The sequence below is a fragment of the Maylandia zebra genome, linkage group LG11 (assembly GCF_041146795.1).
Source record: "Maylandia zebra isolate NMK-2024a linkage group LG11, Mzebra_GT3a, whole genome shotgun sequence".
Taxonomy (NCBI): domain Eukaryota; kingdom Metazoa; phylum Chordata; class Actinopteri; order Cichliformes; family Cichlidae; genus Maylandia; species Maylandia zebra.
This window is the reverse complement of record NC_135177.1, coordinates 10,673,298-10,693,119: the sequence shown is the minus strand read 5'-3', so window position 1 is coordinate 10,693,119 and position 19,822 is coordinate 10,673,298. Positions and strand designations below refer to the sequence as shown.

Here is a 19,822-nt window from a genome sequence, read left to right as displayed (position 1 = left end):
CACTTGAATATGCTCTGTCTCTTTGCCTGTGTCTTTGGCACTTAGACACCCACCTTCACACACACATGCACACACCACACACGCATACACGCATATGCACATGAGGAGCAACATAGAGGATTGGAATAACCAGGGTGTCCTCATAAGAAAAACAAGTCTAATTTTACATCAACTAGCAAATACTCTGTTCCACCTGCATTCTCTGGGAATAGTGCATGCTGACCTCAAACCTGGAAACATAATGGTTGTGGAACGCCATCAGTATCCCATCAAAGTTAAAGTTATTGACTTTGGCCAAGCACGTCCCATATCTAAGTGATTCCTGGTTCCTGAGAGCAGACGGTTTGGTACAGAGAGCCTAAAATTATGCTTCGTATTCCATTTAACCCTTTAAGACCTACCATAGAACCAAGTCCACCAGAGCTTATATTATATTTTATATGCTGCAATGCCATTTTTGGGAGCATTTCAAGTTGCTATACATCAATACAACCATTATAGCCCAAATTTTAATAATATGTATGCATTAAGTGCATAGTATTTACATAAACTACAAAAAAATTGAAAATCGTTTTTGTTTTTTTAACATATATTTCTAGTTAGAGAAATTTAAGAGGCTTATCCCTCAAAACTGTAAATACAAAAAAGTTGCACAAAATAGTTTCCCACCACAGGAAATTTATTTTGAGTGTCTTCATAGTTTTATTTTTGAAATACACCAATTTTTATACACTGCAGGAAAAATGAAAATACATATCATAGTGCAAATTTGCAAAAAAGCAGCATATGCATCAAAATAAACTATTTCCAGCAGTGCAATAGGAGTCCTAAGCATCCCAGAAACGACACAGAAAGTCATAAAGTCAAAGATAACTTTTAAAAACACCAGTATAGGCTCATGAGGCCCTGATGGTAAAAAACTACATTTCCACGAAATGATGTCACTTCCGGTTTCGGGCAGGTAATGGCGGACATGTGAAAGTTCCCGATGACGTCTAGGAAATGTTATGAACAGCTGATCGGATCGGCAAAGCGTGTTTATGGAATATTATGTATTTGTTGTTGCAAGTGCTTTTTATGCAGTTTTTGCATAGCTATATGTGGAAGGAAACCGTGACCTAGGACAAGCTGATGGCATCACAACACTGGAGGTTCTCCAGCATCTATTCTATGACACTGACCTCTCTACGAGTTCCCTTTGCATTGACATTAGAAGGACAGAGGGAGAAAACCTTGTGATCTCTCAGCAGACTTAAAATTGGAAACAAGAAACACCACACAAAATCAATCTCCTGCAATCCCCAGCATTGTTTCTTTGACCCCAGACAAAAGTAAACATTCAATTTAAAACCACAAACAGGGATTGGAAAAAGCAATTAACAGCAAAATTACAGATGCATTCCAGTGCAAATGCTTATCCACATTGTAAAACCCAATACTCAATTAAATCTGATTACAACAGTTTAATATTTTAACAAAAAAAATAATTAAGTTGCTCCAACAATTATCACCTTGGCTTTTTTTTTCACTTCCCCCACCCCAACCAGTCACTGCTGTGACAACAATCTGGTTCTGCCAGATGTTTCTTCCTCTTACAAGCAGGTTTTTCATTCCCACTGTGGGTAAATGCTTGCACATAGGGAATCGTCTGATTGTGGGGATCACCAATATTCTACAGGAACAAGCAATTCTTGTGAAAATTTAAAACAAAATAGACTAAATAACAAAAAAACAACCAACAAATCTGGTCTTGAACTTGGGCAAAATTTTGGTGAAAATCCATTCAGTAATCACTGGGTGAAGTTCTTACCAATATTCGAAGCAGAGCAGCAGGTCTTGTGAATTATTGAGGGACATAACATCATTTCTGCACATCAGTCCTTCAGCCAGACCTTGCACAACACATTAAGACAGATAACTTGGATACAATTTACTGTTTATGTCATGTTAAATAAACCAGCTTTAAGCATCAACTAATTGTTGTTTGTCATTGTTCCTTCCCCTCAGTCTCCTAGTAGGTGTATCTGTGGTATTGATTTGAAAATTCTAAGTCGCCTCATTTTTAAGTGATCCCATTCACAAACGGGTGTGCTCTGTTCCACCTGCCTGAGCAGATACCGCCACAGTGTCAAAATGAAACTATTGTGATTTTGACAAAACTATTTTAATGTTATATAACAAGTTATATAAGGTATATAAAATCACTGGACACTTTGTACCATTGTAGCACCAGCTTGGACACTCTTTTACATTAAGTACTGGCACAGATTCCACAAGATGCTGAAAACATTCCTCTGAGTCCTTACTCTGACATGATAACATCACACCATCGATGCAGATTTTCAGCTACAAATCTGTGATAGAAATCTCCTGTTCTGCCACATCCTGAAGGTGGTCCTGTTGGATTAAGGTCCGGTGATTCTGTAGTCCATGTGAGTACAGTGAACTCATCATGTTCAGTAAACCATTGGGAGATGATTTGAGCTTATTAACAAAGTGTTGTATCCTCCTGGAAGCAGCCATCAGAAGATGAGTACACTTTAGTCACAAATTAATTCCGTTATAGCTACTTTGTCACAGGGATGGCTACGACCAGCAACAACACTCAGGTAGGCCGTTATAAATAATGTTCGATTCGAAGAGGCTAAACGCGTGCCAAGAAAATATCTCCTACACCATTACACCATCAACACTAGTGTGAACTAGCTTGAGAACTGTTGATTGCTGGATATTTTCTCTTTTTCCAACAGTTCTCTATAAACACTGGAGATGTTTGTGTGGGTAAATCAGCAGTTTCTGAAGTATTCTGAACAGACAAAACCCATACCAGGTTCAAAGCCAGTTGATCAGGTGTACTTAATAAAGTATCCATGAATGTACATGAAAAATATTTGAAATATTTCTCTTAGGTAGTGAAAAAACCAGAAACAATTAAAAAGACAACAATAATTCTAGCTTGTCTAAAGTAGTGCTGAGCGTCTGCTGACTTTGAATCATAATCTGATCGGTGATCACGTACAGTTGGTAAGACAGGCTTCCACTGTTTCTGTCACTGGCAGAGATTTCTCAGCCTCAACCTGCGACTTTAAGGCTTTAATATGACAACAGGCCTAGCTCCCACATTAACCATTAACGTAACTATCTTTTTATTAGCCATAGCCGCTAGCTAACTTAATGATTAGTCTAGTCTAACAAAATGAGGAGTAGGGGAGACCAGAAACATTTTTGACATTTGTCTGTAAATTGGAGCTCTTTTAAGGTAGTGGATTCAAAATGTAATGCAAAGTATTTACATGTCTCTGCTAATACATAGTGCAGCTATTTTCTCTACAGCACAATTACCCATTGCATGGTATGGTCTCAAACACAAAGAGTGAAATGTTACAATTAACCCCATAGTCTGGGTTAGTTGTAACATATCCTGGGGTGAAATGTAACATAATGAAATAAGGGTACTGACAAAACATTAACATGTAATCTTTTTTATTCAACACATGAATGCACTTAGAGCCATTTATGTAGCTATGTGTGTGTGTAACAGAATGCAGAAATCTAGCTTTTGAACATATTCCAACCCCCCAAAAAAGACAAATTATGGAATTTTCTGCAACTGAATATTTCATTAATTTTGGTTGGTCTTCCTTGAGTTTGGCCTCATTGGCTCAGTGGGCATTATAACCTACAACTCTTGCACCAATTTTGAACATAACAATGAAGCTGAAAAAATGTAGTTGTTCACCAGCATCGCAATTCCATTACTTTTTATCATGGCTTACCTTGGTGTGGTTTGCAAAGTGCTTCAGAAAGATGAGGAAATCTGTTTCTTGCACCCATCCTGATTTATTTCCACTACCAGTACTTCCTACTGGTCCATCTCTGACACAGTGATCTGCATAATGTATGTGTGGGAACACAAACAGTGGAGGAATTGTGTTGCCAATGGCATTAACTGCATATACAAAAGTGACCAGTGAACCTCTCTCTGCTGATGTCGTTGCCCCAACTTGTTTAATATAAGTTAAAGTAATAGTGTGGTAAGTTGTAACATGTGCATTATTGTTACAACTAACCCAGACTCCTATAGCCATGAACTAGCTAACATTACAGCCAACGGCTAAAACATTAGCACTAAAGACCTACACAGAATATATCCCCATAGACATACAAATAACATAATTCAAGTTTGATGAGTTTAACTGCAAAGCAGATAATGCTATTAGAAATTGAAATAAAGAAGAAAAACTTACTTTTTGGCATACAAATGATTTTTATTCGTGTTAAATTGTCTGTGTTTGACAAAATGTGCTGATTTTTTACATGTGATAGCAGAACTGAATTAGGCATGCACAGGATGAATCACATCATTTGAAACTTAGCCCTGATTGGAGAAATTGGAAGTGTTACAACTGACCCATGTTACAACTATCCCCGGTCTCCCCTACAAGAAGGATTGATATGGGGGTGGAGCAATCCTTTCAGCAAAGGCAAGTTTAGACCCTTCTTTTGTGGTGATCAAAGACCCCCAAATTTTGTGACATTGCCATCATTGAAAGTGTCGTAATTTGCCAACTCATCTACTAGAGACGGGACACAATGAAAACACGTCTAACTGTCCCGTGTTCTTGATATCACAATGCTTCTACAGCTGGGGACATCACTGAGACTTAGAAAGTGTCTGCTTATAAATATTTTCTGTCTAAATAGCATAAATAAAATAAATAGCATAAATATTAATCAATATAGGCTAGATATCTGGAGATTACTAGCTTCATTTAAACCTTCCAAATTAGTGGTCCTATAGCTTATTGCTAGCTGCTAGCAATAAGCTAGCTGCTTACTTCATGTCAAAAGGATGTTAATGTCAATGGCCAACGGCAGCCTGTATTCAGTTTGAATATGGCTGTAAATTAATATGGATAAGTTTATGCCTTTTATTGGATTGGAAATTTCATCTCACTGCTACATTTGACGTTTAGGTGACAGCACAAAGAGTGAGAGGGGACAACAGAGAGGCAGAGAGAAGGATAAAGACAACAAAGAGAGAGACAGCAAAAAGAAACAGGAGCGTGTGGATAGGTAGTTATAAAGCCAAAGTAGCTTCTGTTTTGCCCATACACACTGATGATGATTTCACATCACTAAGCAGGGTTATCAAATGTGTATAGAATCTTATGAGAATCTTATAAGTTTCCTAAGATTATATTTTTGTGTTATTTTCTCATTGAAAATAATGTGTTTGTGTGTAATTGTCTGAGCAAAGAAGGAGCGAGGAGGATGTCGAAAGAGAGAGAGAGAGGACAGAGAGATTGTAGAAGAGCAGAAAGAACCAGGTGAGCAAATTAGCAGATAATGAAGTTCGGTGGAAAAACACACATTATTTTTCACAAAATAATTTTAAATGTATTTATGAATGCTTTGTGTGCTTTCCAGTAGACACTTAAAAATGCCAGTGGACATTCTACACAAAATGTATTGATATGAAAATTTGCATTTGACGGGGTTCGTTTTATTCAAAAAAATGTCTGCCAGGATTGTTCCCACTACACTGATGTGACACACTACAAATCTACTCTTTGTATGGGAGTACATGATGGTCTGTGCTGGGTCTGTACAATACAGGGAGTGTTTTTCTGGATTCAAAAACATTGATGTAAAAGCTTCTCTTTCAGCAGTTTGTTCCTTGTTCTGGTGAATGGATTGGTACTGTGCTGTTTCCCCATCTTTATGGAGTAATTAGCCCTCCTTTTATTGTTGAAATTATATATATATATATATATATATATATATATATAGTTGAAAGCACTTTTAAGCACCCCACTGCCATGTTTATATTACGTATATACTGTTCGGGTCACTCTGACCCGACTGTCAAAGTGGAGGTTAAAGGGGTCATAAACTATTTGTTTCTTTGGATCTGTAAGACATATTTCACCCCAAACACACACATACACACATGCACACACATACAACCTGAGAGCTTGTCCCGTTGACAGGGTATCAGTCACGAAACAGGGGAAAGAAAAGGAGACGAGAGCCATACAGAGAACCAGGGAGGCTAGATTTAGCCTGTCAGTCTTAAAAGGTCAAGGGTCACAGTGGGAGCCAACTGACATATATTCACTCAAATATGCACACACACACACACACACACACACACACACACACACACACACACACACGCATACATATATATATAAACACACAAACAATCAAGTTCATTAAAACAAGGTCAAAAGTGGAGGGCAGGCAGCTGGCTAGGTTTACAGAGAGAAAGAGAGAGTGCAGACAGCTGGGGAATTTTACTAGTGTCTGCAAGCAAGTTTAAAAGGGCACAAGTGAATGTTTATAGTAGGGCAAAGAGGTGCAAGAACTTATTTCAATTGTTCTGAGTGGACTTTATATCAATAACATGCTTTTAAGAATTCATGGGCACTTTGTTAGTGAATTCAATCAGCAAAAGAGAAGCAGTTAATGATGCAATAAAGTTATGGGACCAGAGAAAAGTTGTCTTTATGTTTTGCCACAAGCATTCTGAAGTTAAGCCCTCATTTCCTCTCAAAGCAGAAAAAGGAAGCAGGTAAAACATAAACACTCCCCAAGCCAAATCCTCTTCTTTTAAACTTCATGCCACTATGGCACACCTTCTAATAATCCAGATTAGTCTAGACTTGGACACACTAATTCAGCTCTTGTCTTGGGACTGAAGATCTGCTTTCCTTTTTAAGTCCACATTGGAACAGCTAATGCCATAATGAAAAGACATAGACAAAACTCATGGGTAGAATATATCCTACCATTCAAGAGTTTTATGGAAGAGAAGATAGAGGCTGTGCATAACTAACACAAATGTAGTGTTGTGAAAAAGTTTTGACCCACACCCTCAATTCTTTTTATCTTGCTTCCAAGAAGCCAGACTTTCTTGTCTTATATTTTCCCCAAGTAGTCTTGAGCAATAGTTCTCCAGGCTTCCTGGAGGTCTTTTAGGGTTTGGCTGCTTTTGTTTTGTTTGTTAAACCACTTAACACTGGCCAACGAATCATTCAAGCATAAAAAAGGCACCTAACTCAAGAAATGACCATTGCTGTGTCTACACATAACAGACAATACAGAAAAAAAGATTTTAAACTGTAGTTTGTTTAGTTTGTTACTAGCAGCCTGACACAAAAACAAGTCATTTCTTCACATTTCTTTAGTTGAATCTATGAAAAATGCCAAAGAAAACATAGTTTGATAGAAATAAATAGCAATTCTACACAATCAAGATGATTCCCAAAGAGCTATCAGCCAAAAACTTGGCATATCTCAGTGTGGTATACAGTGTTTCCTAAACAATTTGAAGAACCTGGACAAGCTCAGGACAAAGGATGAAGCAGCAGACCTAAAAACTATCTACAGCATAGAAACAGTATCTGAAAGTCATGTCTTTAAGAAATGGGAAATTAAGTAAACATGTGACACAGGATCTGAGAGATGCATCTGACCCTTCAGTTAATCCACTGCTCACCGAAGGAAGAAAAAAGGAAAGAAAAGGCTGAGGTATGCCAACTTATACAAGAACTGGACTAAAAATCTGTGGAAACAGGTCTGATAAAGCGATGAATCCAAATTTCAAGTTTCTGGTTCACATCATCTTCAGTCTACAGGGTGGGCCATTTATATGGATACACCGTAATAAAATGGGAATGGTTGGTGATATTAAAATCCTGTTTGTGGCACATTAGTATATGTGAGGGGGCAAACTCCTCAAGATGGGTGGTGACCATGGTGGCCATTTAGAAGTCGGCCATCTTGGATACAACTTTTGTTTTTTCAATAGGAAGAGGGCCATGTGACACATCAAACTTATTGGTAATGTCACAAGAAAAACAATGGTGTGCTTGGTTTCAACGTAACTTTATTCTTTCATGAGTTATTTACAAGTTTCTGACCACTTATAAAATGTGTTCAATGTGCTGCCCATAGAGATTGAAAATGTGACGTCATTCAGGGTTAAAACCGTAAGGGATTCTGGGAACTCGTGGCAAGAGGTACTAGCGCACGCAGGCTTTCAATTGAAATTACAGAAAAGAAAAGAAACACAAAAAATGGCAAGAAGCTGTTGTATTATTAACTGCAATAGCCGGTCGCATGACAGCCACGGGAAACCGACAGGTAAAGAGATCAGTTGTTATCGTATTACGTCGTTAAAGAGAAATTGTTCGAGCCATGTTTCCGAAGTAACAAAGAGGCAACGGATGGCCTGGATTGCAGCCATTCAAAGACCAAATATAACGTCTCAGAACACTCCAGCTCACATGTTAGTCTGCTCCAAGCACTTCCACAAAGGTCAGTGTTTTGTAGTAGTTAATGCGTCATTTTTCTTAACATAATTGGTGATATAGGTTAAAAGCAAGTCTGGTGCTGAACAGAAATTGTCGCGCTATGCTCCTTTATTAATTGTGTATAAATAGTGAATTGTCCTGACACAATATTGCGTTTCGCTTCTGTTATTACCATGGTACATTGACAAAAACATATACTTTTATTCACAGGATAAAACAGGTTTTTTTGTATCACTAATTGCCCAGTACGATTACAGCATACAATATTATTGTCACTGCTACATTTCTGTAATGCGAACCAGAAATTATTTCCACTACTAATTAATTACCGTTAAGCTTAAAGGTCCTATTAAGAAACGGTTAACCAATGTGTATTTATGAAGACGATTTGTGAGACTGGTAAACTTGTGATATGTACGATGGTCTTTCGTTCTACACGGTGCATTTCAAGGTCCTGTACCCATCCGTCGGTAAACTGTACCTGGGCTTGTTGCAGTGACCTGAAGTTGCTAAAACTTCATGAGTGTATGCACTCATCAAAGAACCGTATAATTATAAATATGAGCGTGGTGAAAGTTGGGCAGCACACTCACATCTTTTGTACACTCTGTGTGCTCGTAAGGGTCCAAACCTTTCACTCCTTTGATTTTTTCCTCGTATCTTTTCTTTGACTTTTCGTCGAGTCTGTCTTTGTACGGACCGGCCTTGTTCTCCTTTGTTTTGTACATAACTTTTTTGGGGGACAAAGAAAAAGCAAGAAGGTATTGGAACTGAAGAATGAACGTTTTGCGGTGCTGCAAATGTTTGCATTTGATGCATTGCTTTGATTGTTTTGCCACGAGTTCCCGGCATGCAATGCGCGAAAGTCACGTGGTCTGTCAATCTCTATTGTGTTGGATTGTCAATGCAACCCTCTTCTCCCACTCTTCATACACTGATAACAACACCGCAGGAGAAATGCCAGCACAGGCATCCAGTATCTGTAGTTTCAGGTGCTGCACATCTCGTATCTTCACACCATAGACAATTTCCTTCAGATGACCCCAAAGATAAAAGTCTAAGGGGGTCAGATTCGAAGACCTTGGGGGCCATTCAACTGGCCCACGACGACCAATCCACTTTCCAGGAAACTGTTCATCTAGGAATGCTCGGACCTGGCACCCATAATGTGGTGGTGCACCATCTTGCTGGAAAAACTAAGGGAACGTGCCAGCTTCAGTGCATAAAGAGGGAAAACATCATGTAGCGATTTCAAATATCCAGTGGCCTTGAGGTTTCCATTGATGAAGAACTATTGGACCCACTACCGTTGTACCCCATATACCACACCAAACCATCACTTTTGTTGTTCCAACAGTCTTGGAGGGATCCATCCAATGTGGGTTAGTGTCAGACCAATAGTGGTGGTTTTGTTTGTTAACTTCACCATTCACATAAAAGTTTGCCTCATCACTGAACAAAATCTTCTGCGTGAACTGAGGGTCCTGTTCCAATTTTTGTTTTGCCCATTCGGCAAATTCTGTGCGCCGATCTGGGTCATCCTCGTTGAGATGCTGCAGTAGCTGGAGTTTGTAAGGGTGCCATTTGTGAGTAGCTAATATCCGCCGAAGGGATGTTCGACTAATGCCACTCTCCAGTGACATGCGGTGAGCGCTACGCTGTGGGCTCTTGCTGAATGAAGCTAGGACAGCCACTGATGTTTCTTCATTAGTGACAGTTTTCTTGCGTCCACATTTTGGCAAATCCAACACTGAACCAGTTTCACGAAACTTAGCAAGCAGTTTGCTAACTGTAGCATGGGAGAGGGGTGGTCTCGTAGGGTGTCTTGCATTGAAATCTGCTGCAATGACCCGGTTACTGCGTTCACCAGATATCAACACAATTTCGATCCGCTCCTCACGTGTTAACCTCTTCGACATGTCAATGGCTGTGAACAAAGAGAAACTTGTAAATAACTCATGAAAGAATAAAGTTACGTTGAAACCAAGCACACCATTGTTTTTCTTGTGACATTACCAATAAGGGGCAGCACGGTGGCACGGTGGTTAGCACTGTTGCCGCACAGCAAGAAGGTCCTGAGTTCAATTTCAACATCAGGCCGGGGTCTTTCTGTGTGGAGTTTGCATGTTCTCCCCATGTTTGCGTGGGTTCCCTCCGGGTACTCCGGCTTCCTCCCACCGTCCAAAGACATGCAGCTTGTGGGGATAGGTTAATTGGATAATCCAAATTGTCACTAGGTGTGAATGTGCGAATGAATGTGAGTGCGAATGGTTGTCTGTCCCTGTGTGTTGGCCCTGCGACAGACTGGCGACCTGTCCAGGGTGTACCCTGCCTCTCGCCCTATGACAGCTGGGATAGGCTCCAGCGCCCCCCGCGACCCTGAAAAGGATAAGCGGAAACGAATGGATGGATGGATTACCAATAAGTTTGATGTGTCACATGGCCCTCTTCCTATTGAAAAAACAAAAGTTGTATCCAAGATGGCCGACTTCTAAATGGCCACCATGGTCACCACCCATCTTGAGGAGTTTGCCCCCTCACATATACTAATGTGCCACAAACAGGATTTTAATATCACCAACCATTCCCATTTTATTACGGTGTATCCATATAAATGGCCCACCCTGTAGAGGTCAGGATGGGGAAACGGTGAGTACATCCATCTGTAAAACCTGGTTGAGGCTCTGTCATGGTTTGGGCTGCAGTTCAGCCATGCAAAAAAGTACCATAGGATTTTGATCCACTATGCCATAGGTGTCAAACTTTGGCCCGCGGACCAAATTTGGCCTGCAGCCTAATTACATTTGGCCCGCAAAGCCATACCAAATTACTATAAGAGCTGGCCTACTGGTATTATACAGCTAATGTATATATTGTTTAGTATTAAGCTTTGCTTGTTCCATATTCAGTTTTTCAGCAAAACTTGTTTGAGTCTGTGAAATGCACTACACACAGGTACACACACACACAGGTCTTTATCACCAGATTCCACATTTATTTATACTTTTCCCTGGGTTATGACTGAAGACAGTCTGACAGCTGTCGGTCCCAGCTGATTTCCCTCTCTCCCCGCTCCTCTCCATCTCACTATAAAAAGGGAAGGAAACCACCATCAGTCCAAATCGCCATCAGCTGTTCTCACCGGCATCTCCAGCACCGCCCCGTTGAGCTCACTGCACCACTCCTCCCCTGCAGCCGCGCCCGGGACCACACCTGCGCCACACACCCCCACCGCCCGACTGAGGCCTGGGAGCCGTCCGGCCGAATCTACTCCCCCCCCCCCACCCCCGCAAGCGAGAAAGGAAATCAGCCACCGCCATCTGCTTCTATGGCCTATGGACCACCTTGAACTTAAAGGGCTGTACAGCCAGATACCACCGGGTGATCTAGGCGTTGGCATCCTTCATGCGGTGGAGCCACTGCAGCGGGGCGTGGTCCGAGCAGAGGGTGAATGAGCGCCCCAGGAGGTAATAGCGAAGGGAGTCGACCGCCCACCGGATAGCCAAGCACTCCTTCTCCACAGTGCTGTACCGTCTTTCACGCTCTGCCAGCTTCTGGCTGATGTAAAGAACGCGACGGTCGACCCCCCTTACCTGCTGGGACAAAACGGCCCCCAGCCCTCTGTTCGCGGCGTCAGTCTGCAGAACAAAAGGGAGGGAAAGGTTAGGAGTGTGAAGCAGCGGCTCCCCACAGAGAGACTTTTTCACCTGCACAAACGCCGCCTGGCACGGCCCTGTCCACTGAACCAGATCTGGAGCACCCTTTCGGGTGAGATCGGTCAGGGGGCTGGTCAGCTGCGCAAACCCTGGCACGAAACGGCGATAGTAACCTGCCAGCCCCAGAAACCGTCTCACCTCCTTTTTAGTCTTGGGGATGCGATAGCCGCCGTCTTCTCCACCTGTGGACGCACCTGCCCGCCCCCCAAGTGGTACCCCAGATACTGTACCTCCCTCCGTCCAACCGCACACTTCTTCGGGTTGGCCGTGAGCCCCGCCCTCCTCAGGGACTCCAGGACCGCGGCCACCCGCTGTCCGAGGGACCGCTCCAGCCTTCGTCGTCTTCGCTGGAGGGTCCGAGGGACCGCTCCAGCCTTCGTTTGTCTTCGCTGGAGGGACCGAGGGACCGCTCCAGCCTTCGTCTGCCTTCGCTGGAGGGTCCGAGGGACCGCTCCAGCCTTCCGTTTCCACTGGAGGATCCAAGGGGCCCGTCCAGCCATCAGCGTCGCCGCAGAACAGCAGCCGGTGCCGTATGCGCTGGTCATGAATCAAACATTTTCTTTAGGGTTACATGTTTTAAATGTTTGATTTTTGGGTGGGGGGAACTGTTACGATTCAGTGTTGTCAGTGTTTTGTTTTAGGCGTGACTGTTATGTGTTTCCTGCTTTACTTTGAAAGTCTGTCTTATCTCAGTGTGTTCAGTTTACGCTTCCTTGTCTCGTCAGTTCTGATTTGCCCCAGCTGTGTTTCCCTCCTGTGGTCCATTCCCTGATTGCTCCCTCTATGTATTTAAGCCTTGTGTTTGTCATGGTCGCGATCTCCCCCCCGGTTGTAAATAGTTTGGTGTTTTGATGTAAATAAATGTCTTATTTTGCTTTGAGGTAAATAGTTGTCGATACTTTTGTTTTGGGATATTTTCGTGGAAAACCGTAGTAGTTGTTTTGTTGTTTTTTTCCCTTATTTTTATTTTTCCTGTGTTGCACGCCGGTTGCCTAGGCCGGGGTGTAACACTTTCAACCTCTTTAGAATTGTAAATACTCTGTTTGCACATATTTCAGTAAATCACAGCACATAATATAAAGAAACAAGCGAAACAAGTACACGATACTTGTATTAGACTGTAGCTTGCAGTTCCAGTAAAATGACACAGACTTAGTTGGACAAAATGCAACTTGATAGGTCAAGAGACCATCAGAGATAAATGAAAGATGCTGGATAAGTGATTGATGGCATCTCCCAGGCAGGGTTTGGGAGCGTTTTTGTAGTTTTGCAGAGACAGAATTTCACAGGATAAAACGAGTCTTCAGGAACAAATACTTTATCAATACCTTATCATTATGTGTGGACACCACTTAATTAGAACACATTTTCACATGCAGTGACCCAGAGCTTAACTGTAAGCTCTACAAGAACTATTTACAGAAGAAAAAAGAGTTAGGACTGTTTATAATGGAGTAGGCAACACAATCAGTTCTGCTGAGTTGTTGGGGTTGACCGTGTTGGGAATAGCTTTGACCCTATCTAAGAAGTTCCCAGTGTATTGACTATATTCCTCAATTATTTTGTAATTTATTTACTGAATCAAGCAACAGGTTTTCATTTAAAAAATTCCCTGAGTCCAGCCTTTTGACTGGTAGTTTATTTCTTCACACACTCAAAGACAAATGGGCATATCTACACACTTAATCTCTAATCACACAAGCTGCACATGTTTTACAAACAAATATGTCATGCTTTCAGACAGGTAAGGTCATACACAGAGACATGCATTTCTCCTTGAGTCTCAACACCATATGGTCTACTGGCCAGGCATTTGCACTCACAAGCTCTCACCCAGACAAATTAGACCATTATTGTCTCTGACTACTGGAGAATGTGGCTATGAGGAGAGAAGGAAATAGAGCTGCGATCAAGTGGAGAGATAGAGAAGGAGGGATTTTGTTGCACTTTTTGGTGGTAATGATAATGAAGATGGCAGTGGTGCTGAGTTTTAAGAGTACCTCTCAGCACTGGCATTAACAAAGAAAAATCAGAACTCTTAAACATGCAAATTTAGAGCACAAGGCTTCTTTGAGGATGTTGTTTTTGTTGTTTTTGTTTTTTATCATTCTTTGTCATTCAGTATGCAGCACTGTGACTCTATTCATTTCCATTCAGTATTGTTTGAGTCACTGTAGGTGGTGCTCATTGCATTATCTGTTGAGTGAAAAGGACTATAACTGCTCATGCTGTGGTTCCTAGATCTTTATCTCCTGACACAGAGGTGTCATAAAACACCTCTTTGGCTCCAGGTGATTTCAAAAGCAAACCTGCACGTGACATTTACAATTTCAACTGCGAGTAGCAAAATGTATCCATCTGAATCCTGTGTGTTTGTCCCTGTAGGCTTTCTTTTCACAGTGTACCAGTTTTACCTGAAAGGGATCCCCATGAGGTCCAAAACCTCAAGGATAGAATAAGGCCCAAAACCATGACCATTCACTACAAAATGAAAAGCCAGGCAAGACAGAACAACATGGGTAGTCAAGGTAGAGCAGCCAAGTGGGGTAAAAAGCAGCACTGAAGGAAAGGAGAATGGAGCTGAGCATGTGGTCAACACAGCAGGAAACCCAGTGGTCATTTCACCCATGGACACACACATACACACAAACTGGTAGACGTACCGATAAAATAGAAACTGCATAGTCAGCCAAACATAAAGACAAACTGCAAGATAGGCCGAGAGCCAGGTGAACAGATATGAATGCACACGCACACACGCACGCACACATACACACAGACGCATCCACAAAAAACACAGATAGATAAACTGGTCAAGCTGGTCAGACAGGCTGAGTATGCTTTGCCTGCGGGAATGATCAAGGCTAAGCTGAGATGCACAGTGATCAGTCTGTGTATCTCAGGTCATTATGTGCGTAAAAGAAAAACACTGTTTAAAAATTAAAGCATGTTGCTCGTCTTTTTATACACCAAAAAACAGTACTGTTACAAGACAGCTGAGACTTAGAGAACAGCTGAGCAGCTATAGCAGCTAAAGGACTGTTATCTGTGTATCTACGATCATCTGAGCCAGACTATAATAGTGCATTATTACGATGTGGTGTGACAATCCAATCTGATGGCAGCAAAATCTCCCAACCACACTGGGAGGGGAAAGATTGCATGCAAACATTCTCTCTTGCTAAATCAGGCAAAAGGAAATGACGCTTTGCACAATGGTTCTGCTGTATTATTAGCCCCTCAGAGGAAGCTGCAATTGTTGGATCAGACTCCGAGAAAGAGTAAAGTAAGTCTGGGAAAATATCAGCTTCCTGCAATGACTTCAGGCTTTAGCCTGAGCAAGTATTTGCCTCTGCCTTTCTGGCTTTCTCACTGCTTCAAGCACTTTCTTACCCCATTTCTATCCCTCAAACAAAGAGACTATTATTATTATTATTATTATTTATTATTAGTAGTAGTATTATTCCCAAAATTTCTTTTAAGCCTCTGGCACAAGCCTCTACAAGCAACAAGCCTTGGCATATAGCAGCAAAGTGAGAGAGAGAGGGATTGAAAGCATACTTGAACATCTCCTTCAAACTTATTCTGGTTCTCTGGTTGGTAGCCAATCTGTGTATCCCCAGGGCAGCGCACACTATCTATCTGACCTCAGCTGAACTGCCTCAGTAGTCTCAGATAGAAGGGATATGAAAAGCTAACGAGAGCAGTAGAGAGCATGCAGGACGGAACGCAATGACTTCCCTTACAGGGTCCTGGTGGAGATGATAAACCCAAGACCCTTCATTATACAGCTGCAAATAAAATAAACGCAACTCAAGGCTAAACTGAGTCAGTACTTTAAAACCAATAAAACATAAGGCCTGTCTCCTAAGAATTACCTTCCTACGCCGCTAAACTGCATTCTCAATTACATTTCAAGGGCGACTTAATTCTTCAGATTTGTGACATTTCATCAATAGTTTCAACCTCATGATATATTGGTTTTGCTGCTTTAGCTGCTCTTCAGTTGAACAATCATACAATAGATGGGGTGGAACTCTTTCACCCTGGTAACCCAGAAAATGAAGGAGGAGCTCCTAAGGTGGTTAATGTGATAAAAGGTTACATTTTAATCATGATCCCTTTCCCTGAAATAAGTAATCAGTTTTAGTGCCCAAATCTAAGCAAATAACAATTCAGAACAAAATAACAATAACAACATAAAATCTAATAAGGGAAATAATAATACAGTTTGCTTGTAGAGACATGGTTGTTGTACAGTATGTTATCCATTTACTGGAACCAGGCAAAAGAAGATTCTGCAAATTGGTTGATTTCAAACACATTTCAGGTCAATACGCTGTTAAAACTATGACTGAAACCGCCATGGTGATATGAAAAATTAATGTTGAACAATTGACTTTTTGGCTGAGAGTCAGAGAAGAAGCTCAATATCACGCACACATGTGAATACTAAATATGAAACCAGACAGCCAGATCAGATCAGACAAGTAAAGCTTCACCTCCTAAGTTTTACTATATTGACACATTATCTCATTTGTTTTATCTCTACTACTTTCTTTTTTCTTTTTTTAAAGCCTATATTAAAGGTTCTGTGGGGGGGGAATAAATATATGGGAAAAATCATAAATACAAATAGGATGACAGTTTCATGCTGATATAAAACTTAAACTGATGAGAACTAGTAAAGGTTTCAAACATGTCAGGGGAAAAGACTGTTGGGCTTCATTCCCATGTCTTCTTCTCACTGTCAGTGGTGATCATACTCATTCAGTAGCAACTTTAGCTCTTGTTTTCCAGATGCGAATGTTAATGATTACCCAGTCTTAAGGCTAAGCTAACCAATGCTAAGCCTGTAGTCTTATATTCAGTAGACAAGCATGAGGGTTCATGACATTTCCCATGTTTTGGTAAGAAAATTAATAGGTGCCTAAACTAACTAGTAATGATTATCAATGATTATTGTAAATGTATAGCTATCATTTGCTCTTGGTATTGCAGACAACTAAGTCATTCCATTTTATCACTGAATAATACATACTTACACCAAGCCATTGCTTTTCCACTATACTTATAACCTTTTTCATCCTTCGATCACCACATATGTGGCATTGGAGCCAGACTTAAAGCCAGTAAAGCACAAAGAAGTTTAATATGTCAAACAACAGAAAGAATGTAATGATAGTAAAGGATCCAAAGGAAAAAGTGTGGAAAAGGAATGGAGTGGAGACGAACAGCTGCTGAAAGAGGTTGGGTGTTGGGCATGAAACGATGGAGGACAGAGGAGAATGGAAGGACAAGTAGAAAGAGGAATAAACTGAAGGAAAAACATGAAAGGAGGAGAAAAAAGAAGGAAAATGTGAGTGGGTGTTCATAAGCATAAGACAGTGAAGAAAATGATGGAGTTGGCACTAGGGAGCAAAGGTAAAGAATAGGAGTGATGAATGTGGTGGAAGGGTTCAGTAAAGGCCTTGAATCCAATCAAAACACTGTTTTTGATTCTGTTTTTCATTTCACCTAAAATAATGTTTCAATAGTCACTTGCTGAAGTTGCTAAGAACCAACCCTGGTCTTTGAATGGGTACTTGTTTTGAGCAAAACACTTCTCTGTGGCCTCAGCTGAACTGTGCAAGCTCACTGCAGCTGGAGCTTGGGGAACAAGGCATTGTGGGGATTAGCTAATGGTTTTTCACACTGGCAACCCAAGAAGAATGGTTCCTGCTTGTGGCGATGTAGTTGTGTTGCTAGAAATCTATGCTCGAGGTCAGAGCTAAGGATCATGCCTTACATTACAACCTCCAACATGTCTACCACCTAGTAGATACTCTGCTTATATAATCAGTCACACGTTCAGTAACTTGTATATAATGTGCTATTCTAAACGTATTCTTTCTCTAGTTAACTTCTATCCATGTGTCTGCAGTTTCAAAGTAAACTCAGTCAGGTTTCTGGCACCCTGCTTTAGCTCCAGCGCTTCCTACTACTAACTGAGCTTCTCCATGGCCACTTTTCTTTGCTCAGTTCATTTAGTCATTTAGTCACCTTTTTGTGCAACGGCATCTTAACCAGTTCCTCTGATTCTTGTTGCCTGCATTTACAGCTAACTTAGCTGTAACATATGTTGCAGTCCAGATACCTGGAAACACAAATGTCAGATTTGTTTGGTTCCTCGCAAAGTAGAGCCATTCAGGGATCACAATCATTATGCTTTTTGCTGTTGCAGTACATTCATGGATAGAGATTGGACTTTCTGAGTAGGAAATCGAGGTTGAGAGGGCATCCCATAAAAACTTCTAATTCAAGAATGCACCAATGGAACAAAACTAAAAAGTGCCAATACCAATGGACACATGAAATCTGCAGCCATTGTAACGGTTTGTCTTTGCTTCAACTGTTTCCTTAAAAAGACTCCAATTTTTTAAAAACTGTTACATTTCATGGTGAAAAGCCTGACTTTCACCAGTTGCTGGTGATTTATGAGTGGAACCCTCCAGAGCCCCACAATGATGCAGTGGGACACTGAAAATGAGGAGAAATATTGGCAGCAACCATCATAAATACATTATACATTAACAGAAAATATTATTACTGAAAGTTCAGCTTGCTACACATTCTCCCATAAAATAAAATATTGATTAGGATTGATATGTAGAGTATGAGTAGTGCAGACAGACTAGGTTTTACAGTTGTGTATGTTCTCAGTGGTAGCTCTGTTTACGAGAAACAAGATGCACTTTCAAAAACAAACTGTGTACACATGCAGTATTCAGTGGTGCACATGGCCACATCGATGCAAGGAGTGAATCGGAATCCCTATGAGATGCTTATTTTTCAGAGGCTGACCAAAAATACTCAGTTAGGTGTGCACACTTCCTGTGAACACAAGCACATGAATAACTTTATTTCAAAAGCGCTCACAAACTTTTTGTGAAGTTTCTCTGAAACAGACAGGCGAAATACACATAAAGCCTTTAACAAATGAATAACAAATCTCGCATGTGTCAAGCCCTTCACAGACTCATACATATATGCATAAAGATTCTCACATGCACACACGTGCAGTGCGGCTGCTTGCCTCCCACATGCACTGCTTGTGACGCATTGGAAAAGTCATTAGACCTGCACTTCCTCTCCAAACAGAAGAGAAGGAAGAAAAAGACTGTCTTACATGAAACACACAGGAAATGTGTGGGTGACTGCTTGTATGTGTATGTGTATGTGTATGTGTCTGTTTCTGTGTGCGTGCGTGCATGGATGCGTGCATGTATACGCAATTGTATATTTCTATGTGCATGCACGTATCTGGAGATCTAAGGTCCCACCCTAAGGGCTGGTGACCGAGGTCTTGTAATAGCTTGCTTTGATTGTTTCACTGACTAGACTACAGCTACAATTACAGACAATTAAGACACTCAGCCAGTGATTGGCTTGCTCAGCAGGCTAAGCTGCACACCGTAATCTTGTGGATTCAGCATTTGTCCAAAGCTTATCCCCCTATTTTCAGATTTGGACTTGAATAAAACCAAGTACCCACTTAAGTTAGGATTACTCGCTCCGAGCATTATTTAGCACATCAAAAAGCCGTCTGCAAAGGCATCTCTGATTAAATACACAATAATGGCAGATATTTCTACGTTTTTTCATCATACTTAATGTGTAAGTCAATATAATCTCTCAACTGTGGATACTGTAGTTACACAAGTTTCATTTCTCTCTACAAAAAAGGTAAAAACAGTCAGAGCTTCTGCTTTTCAATGGAATTTTTGGCACTAATGTTGTAACTTA

At 41.0% G+C, this 19,822-nt stretch overlaps 1 long non-coding RNA gene across 6 annotated transcripts in view; it reads right to left on the bottom strand.

The window, feature by feature from the left end:
• Positions 1-19,822, bottom strand: part of LOC101476487 (uncharacterized) — a 138,732-nt gene that overhangs the window by 59,360 nt on the left and 59,550 nt on the right. The window lies entirely within an intron of this gene.